At 63.6% G+C, this 11819-nt stretch overlaps 1 long non-coding RNA gene across 1 annotated transcript; it reads left to right on the top strand.

Moving 5' to 3' along the window:
* Positions 890-4825, top strand: LOC110255944. The gene is made up of 2 exons (XR_002336928.1): positions 890-4118; positions 4560-4825. It is a non-coding gene; the product is annotated as an uncharacterized LOC110255944 (long non-coding RNA).

Here is an 11819-nt window from a genome sequence, read left to right as displayed (position 1 = left end):
ACAGAGTCAGGGACAGGACTGCTCCTGGCCACGTGGTTAAGCACGTGCCCTGTGGGATCTGAGAGCTGTGGGCACATCGCCAAATGCCGTCACTGAACCGCCAGGTGTGAACAAGCCTGCAGAGGGGCTGGGCCTGGCCCGGAGGGCCCTTCAATGACCATGACCGCCGTTCTGACAGGAGAGTGATGAGCACGAGCACTGGGCCACCCTCGTCCACAGACACTGCCCCCCACCCCTGCCGCGGGCTCGCCTGTGTCACTTGGGACACCCCAACAGCATCTGGCTGCTCCCTTCCCCACTGGAAGGAGTCTGCCCCGTGATCCAGGAGGGACAGGTGCACTCAGGGAGATGAGGCGACCTGCCCGCTCCCAGGCCAGTCCCTGGCAGATCTCGATTGGGTCTGGGCGGGTCTGAGCCTGGGGCCCTGCTGTCTCCTGTCAACCAAGAGGCACTTTGTCTGCAGAGGGTGGCTCTGCCGCTCCCGAGCGCACATGCAGGTGCAGCTGGGCCAGAAGCGACTTGCAGGAAGTGAAGGGTCCCCCTCCCAGGTCTTGGGCGCTGTGGAGTTGGGTGGCCCCTTAGAAACCAGAGCAGAAGGGGCCTCGGAGTGGCCCAGCAGGGCAGGGGTCCAGCGAACATGGCAGGCCTTGGGTGTCTGGTGTGGTGTGAGCCCTGGGCGTGGTCTTGCACTGTGGCGAAGGGGGACAGGGCAGAGGTGTGGGTGCCCATTGGCACCCCTTGTGTGGCCTGGGCAGCCTGAAACACAAGGGGTGTATGGGGCCGCCCTGCTGTCCATGGGAGGAGGGCAGTGCTGGTGGGGACCTGGGGCTGCTGAGCACGAGGGATGGCAGGGGCAGACAAGGCCTGGGGGCCGTTGGCCTTTTTGCTGCTGATATGCGACTCAAACCTTTGAACTCTGGGTGTTGGGTTCATTAATAACGTAAGTCACCCAACAGGAAGAAGAAGCAGGAACTGGGCTGGGCTTGGCCCGCCAGGAGTGCCATCGGCCTGTCCCCCACCCCAGGGCAGAACCCCACCCCTGCTCTGCCCCAGGCACCCTCACCTCTAGCTTGGCCCCTTGCCCAGAGACCCCGCCACTAAACGCGTCCATCAGAACCCAAATCTTGCACTTCTTGGGGTTTGCGGGGCTGCGGGTGGGGGGCTGTGCGTAGCAGCCAGAGCTCGGGCCAGGGCAGAGGATCTGGGTCTGAGCCCTGGCTCCTTCCTCTTGCCTGTGGGACCTTGGCCACCTGCTGGGGCTGGAGAAGGGGGTCCCCGATGACTGAGTTCAGCGCTCAGGAAGAGTCACTGTACCCCTGGGTTTTCGAGGGGACTCAGACTCACTTAACCAGCCTGAGCAGCCGGCAGGGGGTCGCTCTGCCCTGCGGCCGTGGCTGTTTTCCCAGCCAGTTCAGCCTCTTCGGGCATTCTCCGACTCCTTGGCGTGCCTCGCAGTGGTGGACCCTGACTCCTGGGCGAGCCCTTCTGCAGGCCCTTGACCCTGAGGGGAGCCTGGCCTCAGCCCGGGGCACTGGGTGCCACATACCCTGTCATCACCGGGCACCCGGGGCCTTGGCCTTGGCCTGGCACCTTCCGGGTGTGTCTGCCCAGGGCTCGCCGCAGCATCAGTGTTCAGGAGACAAGCCACACCGCTTTTGGGGAGTGGGAAGGACTTCTGGGGGCTGTGGGGGGGGAATAAGGAGGACCCCAGTTCCCAGCCCAGACCCACAGCAGCAAATTCAAGCCACCGGCCCACCAAGAACCCTGGGCCTCCACACCTCCACCTGCCCTCCTGCCTCCTGGAAGCCCATGCCTTGCCCTGGAGGCCTCCGGCGTCCAGGGGAGGCTCTCCAGCCACTCTCCGCTCTGCAGATCAGGGCCACCGAGGCCTAGTGTGGGGTGTCCGCCTCTGGAAGACTAAGAACTCAGAGGGGAAGCACACCCAGAGCCAGGCCGGGACGGGTGCTGCCACCTTGGGCGCCTACTTGCAGCTGGACCTGCTGTGGGGAGGGGATTCTGTGCAGAAGGCAGAGTAACCTCAGCCTTACCCCGCCCGCCCGATCCCCTCCCTCACCCACAGCCACCTCTCATCCTGCCTCATCTGCCACCGCTGAAACTGGGAAAAATGGGGTTTAACAACCCTGTTTTGAAGCTTGGGACTTGACGTGGATTATTTTTTTTTGGCTGCACCCAGGGCACGCCGAAGTGCCCGGGCCATGGATCGAAGCCCTGTCGCATCAGCGACTCAGGCTGCGACAGGGACAATACAGGCTCCTTAACCCCCCGAGCCACCAGGAAACTCCTTGATATTGATTTTTAACGCCTGTCCTCCACATCCGCTGGGCCCCAGGCCCAGGGCCAAGGAAAGACGGTGCATCCAACGCCCCCCTCAAGGGTTAACTGAGGCCAAAAAGCAGCCACTCTGGTTCTGAAGCGCCCCCAGCCCCAGGCGCTAATCCCTGGTCCCGTGGTGGCCACGGGAGTGTGGGTGCGGACAAAGCGGTGTTCATCCAGCCCCGGGTTTGATGATCGCAGCACAAGGACCCCATTCTCTCGGTCCCCAGCTGCATGCCCTCCCCCCGGGGAGCCCGACATCCCGGGAGGGCCCCTGAGGGCGGGGGCTCAGCTGCCGGGGCGCCGGGAATTCACAAGGGGCCTGCGTTGGGGAGCCCGTTCTGCCTGAATGGTACAGACAGCTGCAAGTCAGCTCCTCACGCCTGCAGTGGGAAGCTGCCTGCGTTTTTACGGCTGATTTTTGAACGTGAAGGTGGCGGTTCCCATCCAGCCTGTTAAAACCTCATCCCGGTTTCCGTCCAATGTGACCTTCTGGAATTGGCTTGCAGATGCTTTTGCCATAGATCAGCAGGTCCTCCCGGCGGCAGAGGTGGTGACCTGCCTTGCTGGGCCTTCCTTCCAGGGACTCAGGGAAACCGGCGGGGCTGGCAGAGCCTGCAGAGGGGGGCTCTCCAGGGAGAACGGGCCTGGGGCGGGGGGGTGCTGCAGCCCGAAGCACGCAAGGGCGAGGCCCACCTCTTCCTGCTCTGTCTACAAAAGGGCAAGAAGCTTGTGGGCACAAGTCTGCCGCGTGCATCCCAGGCTGTCAGGGACCCAAGACCAGCCCATCCATGTCCTGGTTTTGCAGAACTTGGGGCAGGTACCGAGCCTTTGGGTGAGAACACAGGAGAGTCGGTGCCTGTCTCAGGGTGCCCGTCTCAACATGGGCGTGATCATCGCGACACGGGTCCCGGTCTGTCCAGAAGCTTGAGGCGGTGCCAAGGACGCCGCCGGGCACTCAGACGCACATGCTGTCATCTGGGCCAGAGGGGCAGGCCAAAGGAGTTGTTTAAAGCCTTACCTTCTGGATGCCAGTCTGGGCCCCCAACCGAGGCTCTGCCCATCCCCTGGGCTGCAGCTCGCCAGGTGGGGCCCAGGGCCGCCAAGCGGCCAGGCTGGTGTGGGGGTGTGCTCTCCCCTTCCAGTCCTGGCACTTCTTTCTCCCAGGGCCCACGGAGGCTCCCTCACTCCTTCGCTCTCTGAGAAGACCCCCCCCCCTGCAACTTGTTGAAAGGCAATCCTGGGCCCCAGCTGTGTACTCCAGCAGGACAATGCATCTCGCCCAAGCCCGGAGGTCTCAGGCAGCACGTGGCGGGGTGGCCGCTGGGCTGGGACCTCCTCCCAGCCAGGGGGCAGGGCAGGGCAGGGCAGGGCAGAGGAGGGAGGGCCGGGGCATAAATTTTGGAGGAGAGGAGAGGATGGAGGAGGAGGGGCGAGTGCTTCGTGGGGCCTTGCGGCGGCTCAGAGTCCCTGGCGTGACCTTCCCTGCCACGGGGACAAAGGCCGGCAGGGCGGGCGGCGCCTTTAAGGACGTGGCACGGCGGGGTCGGTGCCAGGAGGCGCCGGGCGCGCCCCGGGGGAGACGCGCTGCGGGCGGAGGAGAGCTGGCGCTCTCAGCCCGAGGCCCCAGGGGCGCCCTGCGTGGTCATTTGCCCTCCTTGCCCCACTCGCTTGGGGTGGGGGCTGGGTGGACAAGGTCCTCGCCTCTGTTCCGGGCTCGGTGGGGGCGGGGAGCTCCGCGCGCGGGATGCGGGATGCGGGGGTGGAATGCAGACCCCCTGGAGGTGGGTAGCAGAGGGAGGGCCGGGGCCCTGGGCCTCTGAGCAGGAGGGAGGGAGGTGCTCGCCCCCCGCCGCCCGCCGGGGAGCGTGGAAGCGAGCGGCGGAGAGCCTGCGGCCCGCGGGGGATGGGGACCCGGGCGAGGCTGGCGATCCCTCCCGCAGCCCGCGGCCGGCCGGCCGGGATCTGAACGCGGGAGGAAGCCCTGGCGCGGGGCTCTCGAGCCACCAGCGAAGGCGACCCCTCTGCCTCCCGACCCCAGCCCCTCCCCGGAGGCGCGGAGAACCGTCCCGGGGCGCGCGCGCGGGGGGGGGGGGGATTAGATTTCGCTCCTCTCTCATCAATTTTCTGTTTAATGTCACCGGGCCCCATTGTGGGAGAGGGAAGCACGTCACCCGGGCCATAAATTTGCGCTTATGGCGTCTCCGGCCGCCTCCCCGTTCCAGGGACCCGGCGGACTCAGACGAGCAGGTCGGACACCGGCTGCCCGGACTGGAGCTGGAGCCGCCGCCGAGCGGTAGGTGCTGCGCCCGCTTCTCCCCACGCGGGTCCTGGGCGCCCGGCTCAGCTCGCCCTGCAGCGCAGTTTCCAAAGGGCTTTTGTTGCTGGCTGGGATGTAGGACTTGGATTTTTTTTCCCCACCCTCCTGGGGGAGGCTTTTTGCGTGGAAAATTCCTGCTATTAAAAAATACAAATGCAAACCAAACAAAAATCAATTCTGATGGAAAGAAAAAGCCCTCGTTGCGAGCACGTTGCAAATACTCGCCAGAGCAGAAAGCAGCAGGCCAGGCTCTGGGTTGGCTTTAGTGAAACGGACCTGAGCCCAGAGCCTGAGAGAGCCCCAGCCTTGATGGAATGTGCCCGAAAAGCCCCCAGGGCGGGAGTGGCCGGCCTGGCGCTGGCTTCGGGGCAGCTCCTCTGGCCATCCTGGCTGGGGCTTTTGGAAGAGATAGTTTTCTGGGGAGTCTCCCTTTGGGACCCTTTCCTGCCCCCCCCATTCCTGCCTTTGGCGGGTATTGATGCATCACGAATTGGGGTGGAATCTGTATTTGTGCAGGTCAGAAGAAAACAGACCTATTGAATGTTTAATTAAATGGATCGACTGCCCTGTTAACAAAAGAGGCCGTGGCCGTGCTTAGGTCAGACGAGACTGGTGACTGGTGGCCGAGTCGCCTCGCCTGTCAGCCCGGCTGCCTGCCTCTCAGGACCGGGAGGAGAGGGCTTCGCTGCAGGCCCTGGCAGCTCTATGGGGATTTTGATGGGAGTAATTTATTTGTGGTCTATATATGGCACAGGTAACCAGGCCAAGGATGCAACCCTCGGTCCCCCCAGAAATAAGAGGACAAGGTGTGTCTGTCACCTTCCTAGTCCTGAGGCCCAGCCCCCGGTTCTTCCCAGAGGCAGCCTGGGGAGGGAGCCCTCAGCTTGGTCCCGGAAAAAGTCCTGGGGTTACAGGACAGGGTGGGGGCGTGGCTCCAGCCAGGGGGGGGAGCAGGTTTGTGGGATGGGGGCCCAGATTGCTGGGCCGGGTGTGAGCGGGGAGCTTGGCCAACACAACGTGGGGGCAGGAAGAGCACGGGGAGGGTGGGCTGTGTGGCCCCAGGTCTGTTTGGTGTGTCAGAAGCCAGTCCGGATGGGCGGCCTTTTACCCTCTGGAGCCCCCTGCTGGGGCAGAGGTGGGAGGGGGGGCATCTGGCAGGGGCTGGGGCTTTTCCAAGTCTAGGAATTTGAAGAAATCCAGGGGGGAGCTGGCTTCGAGGGCGCCCCCCCATCATGGGCATGGTGGGTAGGACAGGTCCCGCTGTGCCACCTGATCTCTGAAACTGGTGCTCAGGGGAACTTTGCTGGACACGGGGGCGGGCGGGGTGGGGGGTGGGGGGCGGATGAGCTGCGACTCCAGAGACTGGGGCTTCCAGGCCCGGTTCTTTAGGCTCGACTGGCCTGGCTGGCCCGCTCCTCTTCTGCCTGGGCCAGCTGGATTTTCTCAGAGACCCTGACACCCAGCCGGCACCCCTCTCCCCAGGCCCTCCCACCAGTGTGAGACCAGGCCCTGGAGGCCACGTCCAGACGCACCCTGACAGCAACACGTGTAAACATACCCAAACACAGCCTCAAGCAGAGCAGCAGGGCGGCAACTGCTTACTCGGCACTTCCTTGGGCTCTGGGGCCACGTCCAGAGGGAGGCAGGTGTCCTTCCGAGGAGCAGTGGCCAGGCTGGTGGGGGGGGGGCCCTGCCGGAAGAACTAAGTAGCCCGCCTCTCGTCAGGCCCTGCCAGACCTTTGGGCCCCAAGCGGGGCAGTTCCAGCCACTGAGCCTCCTGCCCCCTTGCCCACAGGCCGGTCTGTGCTCTCATCAGCAGGATCCTTCCTCACGTGCTTGAAGACCAAGGGCCCGGTTTGGGTCCACCTGCTGCAGGGAGACATCTTCAGGGTGCATCTCAATTGCAGCTTTTTTTTTTTTTTTTTTTGCTTTTGAGGGCCGCACCTGCAGCATATGGAGGCTCCCAGGCTAGGGGTCACATCGGAGCTACAGCTGCCAGCCTGCACCACAGCCACAGCCACGCGGGACCCAGGCCACGTCCGCGATCTACACCACGGCTCAGGGCAACGCCCAATCCTTAACCCACTGAGTAAGGCCAGGGATCGAACCCGCATCCTCTTGGACATTAGTCAGGTTCATGACTGCTGAGCCACAACGGGAACTCCCCCCACCCCAATTTCAGCTTTACAGGGTGCATATAGGTCCCCAGAGCACCTGCTTCCTGGCGCTGTCCCCAGACTTCCTGGCACTACTGGTTCTTTTGAGACTCCCTGTGGGTCCTCCAGCCTAGCTGAGAAAGTGATGGGAAGCTGGGGGGGCAGGACAGAGGGGAGAGCAGGGGAGGGCGCTGGGAGGCCCCCTCCTCTGGGGTCCCGGGATCCCCCACCCCCTTTATCCGCTTTAACACTAATAGCAGTCAGACTGTCACGAATACAAAGTCAGGAAGGAACCTGGCCATCGGATGCTCCTGCTCATTTATGAAAATCACTTCAATTTAACCCAGATGGGCCTCCTGGTTGATAAGCTCACACAACCAGCTCCCTGAATTATACTTTCCGTGTGAACACACTGGCTTATATTTAGCCACAAATTATGACTCTGTGTTTAACAAGCACCTTTCCTGAGCGGAGGGGGCTGGGCAGCCTCCTGACCTGGTTGCACACACCAGCAACAGAATTAGCCCCCCCCACCCCCGCCCCAGCAAAGCTGTTCATCTGACTTCAAAGTCTGGCTCCCCTGCTGCTCTTGTTGCCTTTTAAAACTTCCAGCCACATCCCCAAGTCTGTCTTGGAGTCTGTCTGTGGCCTGCAGAGACCAGCTGGGCCTCCCTGACATTCCGGGGGCTCCAGCTGAGCAGGGCTCAGGCCTGAGCTGGGATCCTGAGAAAGGCACTCAGCCGAGCGCACGGAGCCTGGGAGATGCTGGAGGCAGTCTTCCTGCCAGGTGACAGGAGAACCCTCCCGCCCGGCCCGGCTCCTGACAGCGCTTCATCTTCTGTCTGCTGCCTCCTGACCCTGGGCCTCAGAGTGGCCCCCTCTCCTGCCACCTGGCCCTCTGGGCCCCGCCGGGCCTGCTAGATAATGAAGGGGCTGTGACTGGAAGCTTTGTTTCCGGTGGGGGCAGCTCCCTTCCCCGATGAGGGGTCTGGGAGATCTCTGCCTTCCTCTCCCCTCCAAAATAGGCCTGCCCCGACCAAGCTGAAGCCCCAAAGACAGAAGGCAGGGCAAGGAGAAGGCCACCCCCGCCTAGGCACCCGTGTCCCAGGCAGCACCTTGGGAGGGATGCTTGGGGGTGGGGCGGGGGCTCCTCCGCCCACTCCCAGCCAAGCTGAGGCTGGTGGGGAGGGAAGCCAGGGGTGCAGGCTGCTCTGATGGGTGCCCAGGGAGTGGGAGCAAGGGCAGGGCTGGTGCACACTGACCCCCCCCCCAATCCACCTCCCACACCTGCCACACCTGGTGGCAGAAGACCTCCTTCTGGGGCTGGGGCGGGCGCCTCGCCTGCTTCCCAGAGGCTCAGCTCCCCAGCCAGGGCACCGATTCTCTTCCACCCCCGTTACCTGAGAGGAGGCTGCAAACCCCTAAACCCTCCACCGTCCTGGGGAACCCAGTGGGCTGTGCAGCCAGCCAGATGGTGGGGGGAGGTGGGCTGGTAACTCGGCCCCTCAGCTGGGGGTGCCCGGCCCCAGCCCGGCCTCTCCCCTATGGCACGCGGGGCAAGTGCAGACCCGGGGTCCCAGCGCCCCCTCCAGACCGGCCTGCCTGCGGCTGGCCCAGCCTCCCACCCCCGTGCCTCTGGTGGGAAAAATGAGGAGTCAATTTTTGTCAAGAAATTGTTTCTAATTTGCCCTTTGACTAATGGCCCAGGGAACAATGGAGAGACACGGACACACAATTGCCCAGGCGGCGCAGCTCTGCTGCTCTCTGGCCCGAGCAGGCGTTTATCTGGAGCAGCAACTAATTCACAATTTTATGTAACTCGCCCGATGCCTCCACCCCCTTGCGTTAAAAAAAAAATGATTATTTCATGATTTCAGACACAGCGGGCCGGTGGTCTTTGGGGAGTGAGGAGCCCTGGATCCGCTGCTGCTGCTGCTCTCGGGGGGAGCAGAGGGGGCGCCAGCGCAGGAGGGGGCACCTGGTGGTGGCAGGGCCAGGGGCCACAGGGGCCCCCAGGCTGTGCGAGGGAAGAAGGCAGGTTCTCCCAAGCGCCGGTGCCAGCGAGCGCTGTGAAGGCGTGTGTGGGTGTGTGGCGCGCTGTGTGATGCGCAGGAGTGTGTGCGTGTGCGGGGGGGGGGTGGCACACCAGTGAAACGGCACGTGAGTTGTGTGTGCGGGAGTGCCGTGTGGCTGTGTGCTGTGCAAGTGCGCGTGCCCAGGTGTCAGGCACAGCTGGCTACGTGGGGCCAGAGGCCAAGCGCAAGCGAGTACCTGCCAGGCCTGTGCTCCCGCCAGGCAGGAAGCGAGCTGGGGGTTCCAGGGCGCCCCTGGGTGGTGTTCCAGACTGGGGCAGGGCATGCCCGCTGGCCAGGGTGTGTGGGCGTCGCCTGATGGGGAGCCCACTCGTGAAACTGTGGGCGGCTGCAGAGACCTGGGCGCCCCAGCTCAACCCTGACCTCATCTCTCCAGCCCTCTCCTTCCCGCCCTCTCCCACCCAGGGGAAGGCTGCTCTGCAGATCCTACACCATGTTCCTCTGAAATTGGAAACAGTTGTTAGCTCTGGACAACAGGGAGGGTGAAAAATGAAAGAGGGGAGGTTTCCTCCAAGCTGAGAGCTCGCCCAACCAGACGTGCCCCTGCCAGAGCCTCCGCGGGCCCCGTCTTCCGAGGGGGAACACGGGGAGCTTATTTTGGTACTGTGGGAGCTGCCTGGCGGCCAAGCGCCTGTGCTGGGCAGCTGCCAGCCCCTGCCACATCCAGCAGGCCCGTCTGCAGCTATTTGCTGTAACAACTGTTTTGAAACAGTATTGGGGTTAAAAAAAAAAAAAAAGAGCCCACTAGATTTGTTTCAAGTGACACTGGGGAGAGAGGGAGGCGGGAAGTGAGGCAGACAGGGAGCTGTTCTTCCTCCTCCCCACGTGGGCAGCATCTCTCTGGGAAGGTGACCTGCGGGACAGGGCAGAGGACTCTAGGGCACTCTGGTGTTCTGCAGGCCAGTTCTCACCCCCTGACTTAGGCGTGTGGTGATGGGGAGCTGGAAGGATCTGAGCCAATCTTCCGAGGGAAGGGAGGCCCGGAGCCTGTGCTGCCCTCCCGCCTCTCATCCAGCTGGTAGCCTGCAAGTCTAGGGCTGTGGCTGCGGTGGGGCCCATCAGCCAAGCTCCAGGACCCTCGGACAATACTCTGCCCGAGGGGGATGGGACAGGGTTTGGGGGCCCCCGAGGAGCTTCCCAGCAGATGCCCCTCCTCAGACACCCGGAAGGAGAATGGGGGCCTGGAGGCCCTTCCGACCCACCGTCGCGTCTGGGGGCGCACCAGCAAGCACACCCTCAGGAAGCTCCGAGCAACTCCAGGGACACTGCGGGTTGCCAAGGCGTTCTTTCTTTTGGATGGAGGGTTTCCTTCTTACACGTATTTTTCTCATTTTAAAAAATTTCAAGTGGAGCTTTAAAACTTAATCTTAAATTAAAAAAAAAAAAAAAGTTCTGGGCCAGAAAAGAAGCTCATCGGAGACAGTAATGGGGAAACATGCGGAGGTGAGGGGCGCCCCGCTGGGGCCTGGGAATCCAAGGGCAGTGCGGAGCTGGCGGGGCCGCTGGGCGCACGGATCGGGCCGGCTCGGCGCGCCACGCCACCGAAACCGGAGAAGTGCTGGGAGCCCGGAGTGCTCCGGGAGGGCACAGACAGCCGCTCCCTGCCTCAGCTCCGGCCCCGCCTGGCCCTGCGCTGGATCGGGGGGCCGAGGGCGCCCCCACCCACCTACCCACCCCAAGGAGGGCGCGATTTCTCCGGAGCCGAACAGGGCTCGGGCTGGCTTTCCCCGGTGTGCGTGGGAAGCGGGCGGCCTCCGCACGCACTCAAGGGTTCAGGACCAGGAGGAACCCCGTCTCCTCAACACTCCCTCCCGGGCCAGTGCTGGGATTTCTTTCTCCGGAAGCCACGGCCCAAGCCCGGTGGTCTGCGCCAGAGACCTCTCCCCCCACCCCCGCCCATCCCGGCGGCCGCGTTCAGCCCGCGCCGGCCCCCCGGGCCCACACCCGCGACCTAATTCAATCGCCCCCGGCCTAATGAATAGCCGTGCCCTAATCGGATCTCCTAGCGCTTTATGGATTTATGCGTGCCGCCTCTCCTCCCGCGGCCGCCGTGCGCCGCTCGGGGTCGCTTCCGAAGGCACCCGCCTCGGGACAGGCCAGGGGCTGGGGCCGTGGGGGGCGGAGCCCTCGCCGTCCCCTAGGGCTGTCGTCCGAGCCGGGACTCGGGGTCGCGCGCCCTGTCCTGAGCCCCCGGCCCGGGCCCGAGGAGCCCGGCGCTTACCTGCCAGCCCCAGGCTCCCTGGAACTGCCCCGCCGGCCGCGCCGCCGGAAGCGGGCCCTAATTCCGGAGCCCCGCCCGCGGCCCGAGCCCCCACCCCAGGTCAGAGATGCCCGCGGGGGAAGGCCGGCCCGGGCCGAGCGCCCGCTTCCCCTTTCTCTCCGGATTCCTTTGATCCGCGGGCTCTGCGCCGCACCTCGGCTCCGGGGCGGCCGGGGTCGGCCCGAGGGGGTCCTGGAAACGGTCCCCAGCTTATCTCCTTTCATCAAGCGGCCTTGGGCCGCCTTGAAACCGCGGAGCCAGTAATTGCTTTTTTCGGGAGGCCCTGTGCGGACTGGACAACAGCCAATCAGCGCCTTGTTTACACTCGGTGATTGACAGCCTGCTGGCGGAGTGCCCGCCAATCCGGGCGATCCCGCGGGAGTGGGCGGGGAGGGCGGGGAAAGAAGGTGACAACAGAAGGTCTCCGGCTTAACCCTTTAGTGTCCCTACCGGGATGAGCGGGCAGAAAATTTCTAACGCTTGTTCACGCGTTGGTTGGCATCTAGTTTATACATACATATACACATGTAGGTGTGTGTGCACATACACACACCTATATATGTATGTGGGTATATATATATATATATATATATATATATTGTCCCCCGGAGGGGGAGGCAGGGCTTCACCTGGAGAAAGAGGAGCAAAAATCATGT

This window comes from Sus scrofa, chromosome 12, assembly GCF_000003025.6.
Source record: "Sus scrofa isolate TJ Tabasco breed Duroc chromosome 12, Sscrofa11.1, whole genome shotgun sequence".
In the NCBI taxonomy this organism is placed as follows: domain Eukaryota; kingdom Metazoa; phylum Chordata; class Mammalia; order Artiodactyla; family Suidae; genus Sus; species Sus scrofa.
The sequence above is the reverse complement of the archived record's forward strand: the minus strand, read 5'-3'. Positions and strand labels throughout refer to the sequence as shown.